The following is a 14,474-nucleotide window of genomic DNA, read 5'->3' as shown; positions in this document are numbered from 1 at the left end:
ACACTGTTATGGGGGTGCAGAGGGCACTACAGTTGGGAGGGGTGATGTGAAGGGAGACAGAAGACACTTCTTTGGAGGAGGGGGCAAAGGTCACTGCTATAGGTGGAGGGGCAGAGAACCCTACTGTGGGCTGGAGGTGGGGGCAGGGGACACTGCTATTAGGGGCAGAGGAAACTATAGTGAGAGGTTGATGTTTATGGGGGCAGGACACTGCTATGGGGAGGCAGAGGTCACTACTGTGGGGGAGGGGTAGGGAAAGCTACTGTGGGGGGCAGAGGACACTACTGTGAGGGGGATGATGTGAAGGGGAGCAGAGGACACTAGTGGGGGCACAGGACACTATGCTGTGTTTTTATTGGGGGCTTGATAGTTATTTTTTTTAAAGGGCTCCCCCGCCCCTTTGATTTCCTCCATGTTGTCCATGTAGATCTCAACCTCCGAGACTTCGCTCTCTCCTGGTTCTCCTCCTACCTATCGCAGCGCTCCTTCAGTGTTACCTATAACTCTGTTTCCTCCTCTCCACTTTCTCTTTCTGTAGGGATCCCTCAAGGTTCTGTCCTTGGATCCTCAAGGTTCTGTCCTTGGGTCCCTCAAGGTTCTGTCCTTGGGTCCCTCAAGGTTCTGTCCTTGGGTCCCTCAAGGTTCTGTCCTTGGATCCCTCAAGGTTCTGTCCTTGGACCCCTTCTCTTCTCCATCTACACCTCCTCCCTTGGTCACTTGATAAAATCCCATGGCTTCCAGTACCATCTCTATGCTGATGACACACAAATCTATCTTTCTACTCCTCACCTCACCCCTTCAGTCTCCTCCTCACCTCTCCCCTTCAGTCTCCTCCTCACCTCTCCCCTTCAGTCTCCTCCTTACCTCTCGCCTTCAGTCTCCTCCTCACCTCTCCCCTTCAGTCTCCTCCTCACCTCTTCCCTTCAGTCTCCTCCTCACCTCTCGCCTTCACTCTCCTCTTCACCTCTCCCCTTCAGTCTCCTCCTCACCTCTCCCCTTCAGTCTCCTCTTCACCTCATCCCTTCAGTCTCCTCTTCACCTCTCCCCTTCAGTCTCCTCCTCACCTCATCCCTTCAGACTCCTCTTCACCTCTCCCCTTCAGTCTCCTCCTCACCTCATCCCTTCAGTCTCCTCCTCACCTCTCCCCTTCAGTCTCCTCTTCACCTCATCCCTTCAGTCTCCTCCTCACCTCTCCCCTTCAGTCTCCTCTTCACCTCATCCCTTCAGTCTCCTCTTCACCTCATCCCTTCAGTCTCCTCTTCACCTCACCCCTTCAGTCTCCTCTCGCATTACTAACCTACTAAGTGACATATCGGCATGGATGTCACTCCACTTCCTCAAACTCAATATTTCCAAAACTGAGCTCTTAGTATTCCCCCCAGCCCGTGCCCGACTTCTCCATCAAGATCAATAATACAATCATCAGTCCCTCCCCTCATGCCAGGGTACGAGGTGTAATCCTAGACTCCCATCTGTCCTTTCATCCCCAAATCCAATCACTGTCCAAATCTTGTAGACTTCACCTCCGCAACACCTCCAACCTCCGCAACATCTCCAACCTCCGCAACATCTCCAACCTCCACAACATCTCCAAGATACGCCCGTTCCTAACCTCGGAAACCACTAAGCAACTCATTCACTCCCTTGTTATCTCTCGCCTTGACTATTGTAACTCCCTCCTCATTGGCCGACCTCATCGCAGGCTATCCCCTCTTCAGTCTATCATGAATGCTGCTGCCAGACTCATCCACCTTACTGACCGTTCCCTATCTGCCACCCCTCTCTGCCAATCCCTCCACTGGCCTCCACTCAGTGTCCTCCACCCCTCTCTGCCAATCCCTCCACTGACCTCCACTCAGTGTCCTCCATCCCTCTCTGTCAATCCCTCCACTGGCCTCCACTCAGTGTCCTCAATCCCTCCACTGGCCTCCACTCAGTGTCCTCCATCAATATCTGCCAATCCCTCCACTGACCTCTTGTCTCCAAATATTACCCAAACCATCCTCTCCACCCCTCCCATGACCTCCTGCTCCCTAGCTCCCTTGTCTCCTCCTCCCATGCTCATCGCTAAGACTTCTCCAGAGCCACCTCCATCCTCTGGAACTTTCTACTCCAATATATCCGACCATCTCCTACTCTTCCCACTTTTAGGCAATCTCCGAAAACCTATCTCTTCAGGGAAGCCTATCCTGCCTTCAGCCGAACTTTTCTCCATTTTGCGGGCGCACACCGTTCTGAGGCTTGACACATTTGATATCTATTTACTGGACACTACCTCATTTGGGCAGGACTACCCAGAAAGTGGGTGTTATGTGGGCAGGACTACCCAGAAAGTGGGTGTTATGTGGGCAGGACTACCCAGAAAGTGGGTGTTATGTGGGAAGGACCACCCAGAAAGTGGGAGTTATGTGAGAAGGACTACCCAGAAAGTGGGTGTTATGTGGGAAGGACTACCCAGAAAGAGGGAGTTATGTGGGGAGGACTATCCAAAAAGTGGGTGTTATGTGAGCAGGACTACCCAGAAAGTGGGTGTTATGTGGGCAGGATCAGGGGCGGACTGACCTTTTGAAAACTCGGGCACTGCCTGAGGGCCCTGGGTCATTAGGGGGCCCCATGAGATGCCCCTGGTACCTTTTTCACAGGCTTTTTTGAGTTTGGACAAGGACACAGGGGCCCCATGATCCCCTATTGCCCGGGGGCCCCATGAGTTGTCAGTCTGCCCCTTTTGAGGCTTGACACATTTGATATCTATTTACTGGACACTACCTCATTTGGACAGGACTACCCAGAAAGTGGGTGTTATGTGGGCAGGACTACCAAGAAAGTGGGTGTTATGTGGGCAGGACTACCCAAAAGTGGGCGTTATGTGGGCAGAACTACCCAGAAAGTGGGTGTTATGTGGGAAGGACTACCCAGAAAGTGGGTGTTATGTGGGCAGGACTACCCAAAAAGTGGGTGTTATATGGGCAGGACTACCCAGAAAATGGGCGTTATGTGGGCAGGACTATCCAGAAAGTGGGTGTTATGTGGGCAGGACTATCCAAAAAGTGGGTGTTATGTGGGCAGGACTACCCAGAAAGTGGGTGTTATGTGGGCAGAACTACCCAGAAAGTGGGTGTAATGTTAGCAGGACTACCTGGAAAGTGGGTGTTATGTTGGCAGGACTACCCGGAAAGTGGGTGTTATGTGTGCAGGACTACCCGGAAAGTGCGTGTTATGTTGGCAGGACTACCCGGAAAGTGGGTGTTATGTGGGCAGGACTACCCAGAGAGTGGGTGTTATGTGGGCAGGACTACCCAGAAAGTGGGTGTTATGTGGGAAGGACTACCCAGAAAGTGAGAGTTATGTGGGCAGGACTACCCAGAAAGTGGGTGTTATGTGGGAGGACTACCCAGAAAGTGAGAGTTATGTGGGTAGGACTACCCAAAAAGTGGGTGTTATGTGGGCAGGACTACCCAGAAAGTGGATGTTATGTGGGCAGGACTACCCTGAAAGTGGGTGTTATGTGGGAAGGACTACCGAGAAAGTGGGTGTTATGTGGGCAGGACTACCCAGAAAATGGGTGTTATGTGGGAAGGACTACCCAGAAAGTGGGTGTTATGTGGGCAGGACTACTTGTAGCATGCCCAGAATCTGGGAGGAAGGGGGGGGCAGGGAACATATATGTAATTCTTGCCGAGGGGAGAATTGTGCACCAAAAATATCCTAAATGTAAAAAGAAAATGTCCATCCAATTGGGAATTGTGAGAGGGGGAGGGGAGGGGGCGGAGCAAAATGACCCCTAGCTTAGGCTGACGATCCCCTAAAGTAAGATGGATTATTGCAGACATTTTAGGCGACATCTCCATGCAATCATGGAATGTTGGGATTGTTTCAGGACGTGTAGGAAATGTGCTCTCCCAGCCGGGAACAACAACGGAGCTGATCACAGCGTGGACTCTAAATGGAGGGAGGAAATGAGAAAACATTGTTACTATTACTCCGCCTTTTTTTAAGCCCCACCCCCCATTCTTCACTCCGTCCTTTTTTGGTATAAAATGATCATCGCTGGATTTCTAGACTTTGTTTTGTGGGGGAATTCTTCTTTTTTTAAGCCCCCCCCCCCCCGTTCTTTACGCCGCCTTTTTTTAAGCCCCCCCCCTGTTCTTTACACCGCCTTTTTTTAAGCCCCACCCCCCTGTTTTCTTCTTGGGGAATTAAGCCTATAGCACAGCGTACCAAGTGCAACAGCTTGAAGAATGTAGTATATAGCACAGCGTACCAAGTACAGCAGCTTGAAGAATGTAGTATATAGCACAGTGTACCAAGTACAGCAGCTTGGGGATTGTAATGCATAGCACAGTGTACCAAGTACAGCAGCTTGGGGATTGTAATGTATATCACAGTGTACCAAGTACAGCAGCTTGGGGATTGTAATGTATAGCACAGTGTACCAAGTACAGCAGCTTGGGCAATATAGGGTATAGCATAGTGTACCAAGTGCAACAACTTGGGGATTGTAATTAGAGATGAGCGAAGAAATGAAAAATTCGATTCGACTGATTCGGCGAATTCGTGGACAATATTCGATTCGAGTCGAATAAATTCGCTGTGAATTTAACTTAAAAAAGGGTGTTTCTAGGCTTCAGAGAGACTTAATATTAGTGCAGAACACTGTACCTTTAATTTAAATGCCCTTGGAGTCTGCTGGGGAAGAGAAATAATACTGTCAGTCAGTATGACATGCAGATGAGTGCCGTCGATCTTAGAATCACCGCACACTTCACTCATTTGGGCAGTCACGGGGCCAAAACCAGAGTGTGGAGCCACAGTGTGGCGGTGGAGGCAGCAGCAATGGGAGGCCATACAGCACCCTATGACAAAAATGGAAACCACCAGCAGTGTGAGGAGACCTGAAAGTGGCACATGGCAGAGTGTGGCGATAGAGACAGCAGCAATGGGAGGCCGTACAGGGACCCATGACACACTCTGGACCTGGCAGCAGCATGAGGAGGCGGTACAGGGGCCCATGACAGATTACGGGCCTGGCAGCAGCATGAGGAGTCGGTACAGGGGCCCATGGCAGATTACGGGCCTGGCAGCAGCAATGGGAGGCCGTACAGGGACCCATGACACACTCTGGACCTGGCAGCAGCATGGGGAGGCGGTACAGGGGCCCATGACAGATTACGGGCCTGGCAGCAGCATGAGGAGTCGGTACGGGGGCCCATGACACACTCTGGACCTGGCAGCAGCATGAGGAGGCGGTACAGGGGCGCATGACAGATTACGAGCCTGGCAGCAGCAACTTGGACAGGAGGACGTTCAGCTTCTGCACCGTCGGGTGCGTGCTCGCAAACTGTTGTCTCTTGGAAACGGATTCCAAGAAAGACTGCTGACGGAATCCGTGAAGAGGAGTAGCAGGAGAAGGAGCATCTGAACGAGCGGAATATGCCAACAAGCGACAACAGTGGCCCATGACAGATTACGGGCCTGGCAGCAGCATGAGGAGTCGGTACGGGGGCCCATGGCAGATTACGGGCCTGGCAGCAGCTATGGGAGGCCCGTAATCTGCCAGCACCCTATGACAAAAAATGGAACCCACCAGCAGTGTGAGGAGACCTGAAAGTGGCACATGGCAGAGTGTGGCGATGGAGACAGCAGCAATGGGAGGCCGTACAGGGACCCATGAGAGACTCTGGACCTGGCAGCAGCATGAGGAGGCGGTATAGGGGCCCATGGCAGATTAGGGGCCTGGCAGCAGCTATGGGAGGCCCGTAATCTGCCAGCACCCTATGACAAAAAATGGAACACACCAGCAGTGTGAGGAGACCTGAAAGTGGCACATGGCAGAGTGTGGCGATGGAGGCAGCAGCAATGGGAGGCCGTACAGGGACCCATGAGAGACTCTGGACTTGGCAGCAGCATGAGGAGGCGGTATAGGGGCCCATGGCAGATTAGGGGCCTGGCAGCAGCTATGGGAGGCCCGTAATCTGCCAGCACCCTATGACAAAAAATGGAACACACCAGCAGTGTGAGGAGACCTGAAAGTGGCACATGTTTGGGGCATGATTCATGGCGGATTTAGTCAGTTGTGTCAGGAACTGGTGGTTTGAAATCCAGACTAATCCACGCCTGATTCATTTTCACAAACGTGAGTCTCTCCACACTTTGGGTGGACAGTCGTGTCCTCCGCGGAGTTGCAATACCTCCTGCCGCACTAAACACGCGCTCCGATGCCACGCTACTGGCCGGGCATGACAGCCTTTCAAGGGCAAATTCAGCTAGTTGGGGCCAAAGGTCAAGTTTCGTTGCCCAGTAGTCAAGGGGATTGTCTACCTCGGTTGGCAGGGTGCTGTCCAAGTAGGCCTAAGCCTGTTGTTTGAGGTCCTGCTCCAGGTCCACCTGATGCTGCTGCTGCTGCTGCGGCTGGTTAGTAGTTTCCTCACTGCGCTGGTGAAGAAAGCTACTCATCATCGACTGCAGACTGAGGCAGCCGCTGCTGGTGGAGCTGCCACTGCTCCTACCACCCCACCCCTCCCCTGCTGCCATGGCAGCGGAACACGAGCGCACAGGGCCCACAGTGTCTGAGGATGGACGTTGGCGCAGACAGGCAGAGACCAGCTGACTACATAGGTGTTTTTTATAGTACGTTATTTTGGCCTCCCTCTCAGCAGGTGTGAAAAAGGCCACCATTTTTGAACGGTAGCGAGGGTCCAACAAGGTGGACAGCCAAAAGTCATCCCTCTGTCTGATGGTTATTATTCGGCTGTCGCTACGCAAGCAACCGAGCATGCTATGGGCCATTTGTGCCAAGGAATGCGAGGGACTCCCTGCCTCCATCTCCACAGCATACTGCCACGGTGCGTCTAGGTCCTCTGTCTCCTCTTCCTCCTCCTCTACCAGATGCTCCTGCTCCTCCACTCCTGTCCGCTGAGTGGAAAAACCACCCATTTCACTCAATAATTCCTGAGCACCAATGTCCTCCTCTACCTCCTCCTCTTCTTCCAGTCCTGCCCCCACAGGGGCCATGTGGCGTTGAGATCTGTGCGCCACGTCTACCGCACCCTGACCAGCCATTGTTAACAGCATTTGTTCCAGGACGTGCAACAGAGGAATGACGTCGTTCATCCCATAGTCCTGCCGACTCACGAATAGCGTGGCCTCCTCAAAGGGCCTGAGCAAGCGCAGGTGTCACGCATGAGCTGCCAATGGCTGACATCTAAGTTACACAGGGAGTACCTTTATCTGCTTTTAACATCAGGAAATCTGTGATGGCCTTTTGCTGTTCGTAAAGGCGGTCTAACATATGTAGGGTTGAATTCCACCTTGTTGCAACGTCACAGCATGAGGAGTCGGTATAGGGGCCCATGGCAGATTAGGGGCCTGGCAGCAGTTATGGGAGGCCCATAATCTGCCAGCACCCTATGACAAAAAATGGAACACACCAGCAGTGTGAGGAGACCTGAAAGTGGCACATGGCAGAGTGTGGCGATGGAGACAGCAGCAATGGGAGGCCGTACAGGGACCCATGAGAGACTCTGGACCTGGCAGCAGCATGAGGAGGCGGTATATAGGGGCCTACGGCAGATTAGGGGCCTGGCAGCAGCTATAGGAGGCCCGTAATCTGCCAGCACCCTATGTCAAAAAATTCAACACACCAGCAGTGTGTGAGGAGACCTGAAAGTGGCACATGGCAGAGTGTGGCGATGGAGACAGCAGCAATGGGAGGCCGTACAGGGACCCATGACAGACTCTGGACTTGGCAGCAGCATGAGGAGGCGGTATATAGGGGCTTATGGCAGATTAGGGGCCTGGCAGCAGCTATAGGAGGCCCGTAATCTGCCAGCACCCTATGTCAAAAAATTCAACACACCAGCAGTGTGAGGAGACCTGAAAGTGGCACATGGCAGAGTGTGGCGATGGAGACAGCAGCAATGGGAGGCCGTACAGGGACCCATGACAGACTCTGAACTTGGCAGCAGCATGAGGAGGCGGTATATAGGGGCCCATGGCAGATTAGGGGCCTGGCAGCAGCTATAGGAGGCCCGTAATCTGCCAGCACCCTATGTCAAAAAATTCAACACACCAGCAGTGTGAGGAGACCTGAAAGTGGCACATGGCAGAGTGTGGCGATGGAGACAGCAGCAATGGGAGGCCGTACAGGGACCCATGACAGACTCTGGACTTGGCAGCAGCATGAGGAGGCGGTATATAGGGGCCCATGGCAGATTAGGGGCCTGGCAGCAGCTATGGGAGGCCCGTAATCTGCCAGCACCCTATGTCAAAAAATTCTACACACCAGCAGTGTGTGAGGAGACCTGAAAGTGGCACATGGCAGAGTGTGGCGATGGAGACAGCAGCAATGGGAGGCCGTACAGGGACCCATGACAGACTCTGGACTTGGCAGCAGCATGAGGAGGCGGTATATAGGGGCCCATGGCAGATTAGGGGCCTGGCAGCAGCTATGGGAGGCCCGTAATCTGCCAGCACCCTATGTCAAAAAATTCAACACACCAGCAGTGTGTGAGGAGACCTGAAAGTGGCACATGGCAGAGTGTGGCGATGGAGAAAGCAGCAATGGGAGGCCGTACAGGGACCCATGAGAGACTCTGGACCTGGCAGCAGCATGAGGAGGCGGTATATAGGGGCCTATGGCAGATTAGGGGCCTGGCAGCAGCTATGTGAGGCCCGTAATCTGCCTGCACCCTATGTCAAAAAATTAAACACACCAGCAGTGTGAAGAGACCTGAAAGTGGCACATGGCAGAGTGTGGCGATGGAGACAGCAGCAATGGGAGGCCGTACAGGGACCATGACAGACTCTGGACTTGGCAGCAGCATGAGGAGGCGGTATATAGGGGCCCATGGCAGATTAGGGGCCTGGCAGCAGCTATGTGAGGCCCGTAATCTGCCTGCACCCTATGTCAAAAAATTTAACACACCAGCAGTGTGAAGAGACCTGAAAGTGGCACATGGCAGCAGAGTGTGGCGATGGAGACAGCAGCAATGGGAGGCCGTACAGGGACCCATGAGAGACTCTAGACTTGGCAGCAGCATGAGGAGGCGGTATATAGGGGCCCATGGCAGATTAGGGGCCTGGCAGCAGCTATGTGAGGCCCGTAATCTGCCTGCACCCTATGTCAAAAAATTAAACACACCAGCAGTGTGAAGAGACCTGAAAGTGGCACATGGCAGCAGAGTGTGGCGATGGAGACAGCAGCAATGGGAGGCCGTACAGGGACCCATGACAGACTCTGGACTTGGCAGCAGCATGAGGAGGCGGTATATAGGGGCCCATGGCAGATTAGGGGCCTGGCAGCAGCTATGGGAGGCCCGTAATCTGCCAGCACCCTATGTCAAAAAATTCTACACACCAGCAGTGTGTGAGGAGACCTGAAAGTGGCACATGGCAGAGTGTGGCGATGGAGACAGCAGCAATGGGAGGCCGTACAGGGACCCATGACAGACTCTGGACTTGGCAGCAGCATGAGGAGGCGGTATATAGGGGCCCATGGCAGATTAGGGGCCTGGCAGCAGCTATGGGAGGCCCGTAATCTGCCAGCACCCTATGTCAAAAAATTCAACACACCAGCAGTGTGTGAGGAGACCTGAAAGTGGCACATGGCAGAGTGTGGCGATGGAGAAAGCAGCAATGGGAGGCCGTACAGGGACCCATGAGAGACTCTGGACCTGGCAGCAGCATGAGGAGGCGGTATATAGGGGCCTATGGCAGATTAGGGGCCTGGCAGCAGCTATGTGAGGCCCGTAATCTGCCTGCACCCTATGTCAAAAAATTAAACACACCAGCAGTGTGAAGAGACCTGAAAGTGGCACATGGCAGAGTGTGGCGATGGAGACAGCAGCAATGGGAGGCCGTACAGGGACCATGACAGACTCTGGACTTGGCAGCAGCATGAGGAGGCGGTATATAGGGGCCCATGGCAGATTAGGGGCCTGGCAGCAGCTATGTGAGGCCCGTAATCTGCCTGCACCCTATGTCAAAAAATTAAACACACCAGCAGTGTGAAGAGACCTGAAAGTGGCACATGGCAGAGTGTGGCGATGGAGACAGCAGCAATGGGAGGCCGTACAGGGACCCATGACAGACTCTGGACTTGGCAGCAGCATGAGGAGGCGGTATATAGGGGCCCATGGCAGATTAGGGGCCTGGCAGCAGCTATGGGAGGCCCGTAATCTGCCAGCACCCTATGTCAAAAAATTCAACACACCAGCAGTGTGTGAGGAGACCTGAAAGTGGCACATGGCAGAGTGTGGCGATGGAGAAAGCAGCAATGGGAGGCCGTACAGGGACCCATGAGAGACTCTGGACCTGGCAGCAGCATGAGGAGGCGGTATATAGGGGCCTATGGCAGATTAGGGGCCTGGCAGCAGCTATGTGAGGCCCGTAATCTGCCTGCACCCTATGTCAAAAAATTAAACACACCAGCAGTGTGAAGAGACCTGAAAGTGGCACATGGCAGCAGAGTGTGGCGATGGAGACAGCAGCAATGGGAGGCCGTACAGGGACCCATGAGAGACTCTAGACTTGGCAGCAGCATGAGGAGGCGGTATATAGGGGCCCATGGCAGATTAGGGGCCTGGCAGCAGCTATGTGAGGCCCGTAATCTGCCTGCACCCTATGTCAAAAAATTAAACACACCAGCAGTGTGAAGAGACCTGAAAGTGGCACATGGCAGAGTGTGGCGATGGAGACAGCAGCAATGGGAGGCCGTACAGGGACCATGACAGACTCTGGACTTGGCAGCAGCATGAGGAGGCGGTATATAGGGGCCCATGGCAGATTAGGGGCCTGGCAGCAGCTATGTGAGGCCCGTAATCTGCCAGCACCCTATGTCAAAAAATTTAACACACCAGCAGTGTGAAGAGACCTGAAAGTGGCACATGGCAGCAGAGTGTGGCGATGGAGACAGCAGCAATGGGAGGCCGTACAGGGACCATGACAGACTCTGGACTTGGCAGCAGCATGAGGAGGCGGTATATAGGGGCCCATGGCAGATTAGGGGCCTGGCAGCAGCTATGGGAGGCCCGTAATCTGCCAGCACCCTATGTCAAAAAATTTAACACACCAGCAGTGTGAAGAGACCTGAAAGTGGCACATGGCATGAGAGACTCTGGACCTGGCAGCAGCAGGAGGAGGCGGTATAGGGGCCCATGGCTGATTAGGGGCCTGGCAGCAGCTATGTGAGGCCCGTTATCTTGCAGCACCCTATGTCAAAAAATTTAACACACCAGCAGTGTGAAGAGACCTGAAAGTGGCACATGGCAGCAGAGTGTGGCGATGGAGACAGCAGCAATGGGAGGCCGTACAGGGACCCATGAGAGACTCTGGACCTGGCAGCAGCAGGAGGAGGTGGTATATAGGGGCCCATGGCAGATTAGGGGCCTGGCAGCAGCTATGTGAGGCCCGTAATCTGCCTGCACCCTATGTCAAAAAATTTAACACACCAGCAGTGTGAAGAGACCTGAAAGTGGCACATGGCAGCAGAGTGTGGCGATGGAGACAGCAGCAATGGGAGGCCGTACAGGGACCATGACAGACTCTGGACTTGGCAGCAGCATGAGGAGGCGGTATATAGGGGCCCATGGCAGATTAGGGGCCTGGCAGCAGCTATGGGAGGCCCGTAATCTGCCAGCACCCTATGTCAAAAAATTTAACACACCAGCAGTGTGAAGAGACCTGAAAGTGGCACATGGCATGAGAGACTCTGGACCTGGCAGCAGCAGGAGGAGGCGGTATAGGGGCCCATGGCTGATTAGGGGCCTGGCAGCAGCTATGTGAGGCCCGTTATCTTGCAGCACCCTATGTCAAAAAATTTAACACACCAGCAGTGTGAAGAGACCTGAAAGTGGCACATGGCAGCAGAGTGTGGCGATGGAGACAGCAGCAATGGGAGGCCGTACAGGGACCCATGAGAGACTCTGGACCTGGCAGCAGCAGGAGGAGGTGGTATATAGGGGCCCATGGCAGATTAGGGGCCTGGCAGCAGCTATGTGAGGCCCGTAATCTGCCTGCACCCTATGTCAAAAAATTTAACACACCAGCAGTGTGAAGAGACCTGAAAGTGGCACATGGCAGCAGAGTGTGGCGATGGAGACAGCAGCAATGGGAGGCCGTACAGGGACCATGACAGACTCTGGACTTGGCAGCAGCATGAGGAGGCGGTATATAGGGGCCCATGGCAGATTAGGGGCCTGGCAGCAGCTATGGGAGGCCCGTAATCTGCCAGCACCCTATGTCAAAAAATTTAACACACCAGCAGTGTGAAGAGACCTGAAAGTGGCACATGGCATGAGAGACTCTGGACCTGGCAGCAGCAGGAGGCGGTATAGGGGCCCATGGCTGATTAGGGGCCTGGCAGCAGCTATGTGAGGCCCGTTATCTTGCAGCACCCTATGTCAAAAAATTTAACACACCAGCAGTGTGAAGAGACCTGAAAGTGGCACATGGCAGCAGAGTGTGGCGATGGAGACAGCAGCAATGGGAGGCCGTACAGGGACCCATGAGAGACTCTGGACCTGGCAGCAGCAGGAGGAGGTGGTATATAGGGGCCCATGGCAGATTAGGGGCCTGGCAGCAGCTATGTGAGGCCCGTAATCTGCCTGCACCCTATGTCAAAAAATTTAACACACCAGCAGTGTGAAGAGACCTGAAAGTGGCACATGGCAGCAGAGTGTGGCGATGGAGACAGCAGCAATGGGAGGCCGTACAGGGACCATGACAGACTCTGGACTTGGCAGCAGCATGAGGAGGCGGTATATAGGGGCCCATGGCAGATTAGGGGCCTGGCAGCAGCTATGGGAGGCCCGTAATCTGCCAGCACCCTATGTCAAAAAATTTAACACACCAGCAGTGTGAAGAGACCTGAAAGTGGCACATGGCATGAGAGACTCTGGACCTGGCAGCAGCAGGAGGAGGCGGTATAGGGGCCCATGGCTGATTAGGGGCCTGGCAGCAGCTATGTGAGGCCCGTTATCTTGCAGCACCCTATGTCAAAAAATTTAACACACCAGCAGTGTGAAGAGACCTGAAAGTGGCACATGGCAGCAGAGTGTGGCGATGGAGACAGCAGCAATGGGAGGCCGTACAGGGACCCATGAGAGACTCTGGACCTGGCAGCAGCAGGAGGAGGTGGTATATAGGGGCCCATGGCAGATTAGGGGCCTGGCAGCAGCTATGTGAGGCCCGTAATCTGCCTGCACCCTATGTCAAAAAATTTAACACACCAGCAGTGTGAAGAGACCTGAAAGTGGCACATGGCAGCAGAGTGTGGCGATGGAGACAGCAGCAATGGGAGGCCGTACAGGGACCCATGAGAGACTCTGGACCTGGCAGCAGCAGGAGGAGGTGGTATATAGGGGCCTATGGCAGATTAGGGGCCTGGCAACAGCTATAGGAGGCCCGTAATCTGCCAGCACCCTATGTCAAAAAATTCAACACACCAGCAGTGTGAGGAGACCTGAAAGTGGCACATGTTTGAGGCATGATTCATGGCGGATTTAGTCAGTTGTGTCAGGAACTGGTGGTTTGAAATCCAGACTAATCCACGCCTGATTCATTTTCACAAACGTGAGTCTCTCCACACTTTGGGTGGACAGTCGTGTCCTCCGCGGAGTTACAATACCTCCTGCCGCACTAAACACGCGCTCCGATGCCACGCTACTGGCCGGGCATGACAGCCTTTCAAGGGCAAATTCAGCTAGTTGGGGCCAAAGGTCAAGTTTCGTTGCCCAGTAGTCAAGGGGATTGTCTACCTCGGTTGGCAGGGTGCTGTCCAAGTAGGCCCAAGCCTGTTGTTTGAGCTCCTGCTCCAGGTCCACCTGATGCTGCTGCTGCTGCTGCGGCTGGTTAGTAGTTTCCTCACTGCGCTGGTGAAGAAAGCTACTCATCATCGACTGCAGACTGAGGCAGCCGCTGCTGGTGGAGCTGCCACTGCTCCTACCACCCCACCCCTCCCCTGCTGCCATGCCAGCGGAACGCGAGCGCACAGGGCCCACAGTGTCTGAGGATGGACGATGGCGCACAAAGGCAGAGACCAACTGACTACATAGGTGGTTTTTATAGTACGTAATTTTGGCCTCCCTCTCAGCAGGTGTGAAAAAGGCCACCATTTTGGACCGGTAGCGAGGGTCCAACAAGGTGGACAGCCAAAAGTCATCCCTCTGTCTGATGGTTATTATTCGGCTGTCGCTACGCAAGCAACCGAGCATGCTATGGGCCATTTGTGCCAAGGAATGCGAGGGACTCCCTGCCTCCATCTCCACAGCATACTGCCACGGTGCGTCTGGGTCCTCTGTCTCCTCCTCCTCCTCCTCTACCAGATGCTCCTGCTCCTCCACTCCTGTCCGCTGAGTGGAAAAACCACCCATTTCACTCAATAATTCCTGAGCACAAATGTCCTCCTCTACCTCCTCCTCTTCTTCCTGTCCTGCCCCCACAGGGGTCATGTGGCGTTGAGATCTGTGCGCCACGTC

Source organism: Staurois parvus, unplaced genomic scaffold (assembly GCF_062004578.1).
Source record: "Staurois parvus isolate SC_StPar_1 unplaced genomic scaffold, SC_StPar_1.0 ptg001428l, whole genome shotgun sequence".
Taxonomy (NCBI): domain Eukaryota; kingdom Metazoa; phylum Chordata; class Amphibia; order Anura; family Ranidae; genus Staurois; species Staurois parvus.
This window is presented reverse-complemented; position numbering follows the sequence as displayed.